This window comes from Tupaia chinensis, unplaced genomic scaffold, assembly GCF_000334495.1.
Source record: "Tupaia chinensis unplaced genomic scaffold, TupChi_1.0 Scaffold000231_1, whole genome shotgun sequence".
Classification (NCBI taxonomy): domain Eukaryota; kingdom Metazoa; phylum Chordata; class Mammalia; order Scandentia; family Tupaiidae; genus Tupaia; species Tupaia belangeri.
In genome coordinates this window covers 323,468-324,819 of record NW_006159706.1, presented here as the reverse complement: position 1 = coordinate 324,819, position 1,352 = coordinate 323,468, and the positions used below count along the sequence as shown (strand labels likewise).

The 1,352-nt window shown below is 47.5% G+C and overlaps 1 protein-coding gene across 2 annotated transcripts in view; it reads left to right on the top strand.

The window, feature by feature from the left end:
- The window catches only part of SUMF2 (sulfatase modifying factor 2), an 18,322-nt gene that overhangs the window by 11,071 nt on the left and 5,899 nt on the right, over window positions 1-1,352 (top strand). The window lies entirely within an intron of this gene.

Here is a 1,352-nt window from a genome sequence, read left to right as displayed (position 1 = left end):
TTTCCCTGTGTGTCTCTCTCTAGTCAAATTAAAATAAATGATTAAAGGGATCAGCAGGTGGCATAATGGCTACGTTGCAGGACTCCCACATAGTTGACCATGGTTCGAGTCCTGGACCTGGCAGCTTAAACTCATGCTGGGTGCATGTGCGTGTGTGCCTAAGATCCAAGAGGAGAATGGAGGAGAAGGGATTGTGGCATGGCCATCCCCCCTGGGGGGTGATTTCTCACTCTTTGTCTCTCTGTCTTTGTCTTTCTGGTGAGCGCACACACACTCTATAGCGAAAACCTCTCCAATAAATAAATAAATAAAATTTACAAAACCAAGTAAAAAGCTCAAAATGAAAAACAGTTCCCCACATTAAACATCTCTACACACTTTTTTTTTTGTTTTTAATTTGCCACAGGGCACATGTACTTGCCAGAGAGAGACAGAGAGGGAAAGGGAGAAAGCAGCCCCCTGGGGTGATGTCCACACCACGATCCCTAGTCCTCCATTCTCCTCTCAGGATTCTGGGCGTGTACATACATGCGCCTGGTGTGCTTTTCAAGCTGCTAGGTCTAGGACTCGAACTGAGCAGCTGGCCATGTGGGATTCAGCCACCTACATCACCATACCACCACCAGATGGCCCTCTACACACTCTTAGAATTCACACCAAGTGTATCAATAGTCAAAGTTGGTTTTGTTTTGTTTTATTTTGCCATAGAGCACATGTGCTCATCAGAGGGAGAGAGAGACAGTGAGAGGGAAAGTAAGAAATCACCCCCCAATGGGGATGGCTACACTGCAATCCCTTCTCCTCCATTCGGTTCCTGGGATTCTAAGCACACGTGCACATTGCGCCTGGCATAATTTTCGAGCCTCTGAGTCTGGGATTTGAACTGCTGTTGGCCATGTGGGAATCCAGCGCCTTAGCCCCTGTACCACCTGCTGGCCTCATCAGAGTTTTTAATGACAAATGAGGTTGCTTCTTGTTAATGCAATCTAAGGCCAGTTGCCAAGTTTCTAAATGCATATTCAGTGTCTGAGCTTCTGCTGAGATGGTAACACATGGTCTATGGACTGGCACTGGTCTAAGAGCCATACTTAGAACTGGACTTCCCTGTCTGGAGCAAATCAGGAGCCCGGGGGCTGCTGATGTGACATGGCGTGTGGAGGGAATGGCATGGGAAATAACAGTGATCTCACTCTTCTTTCCTCATTACCTCCTGACTTTCTTTGGTTCCCTCATTCTGTCTTTTTTTTTTTTTTGGAGAGGTTTTCACTATAGGGCACGTGCGCTCGCCAGACAGACAGAGACATAGAGACAGAAAGCGAGAAATCACCCCCCAGGGGGGGGATGGTCACACC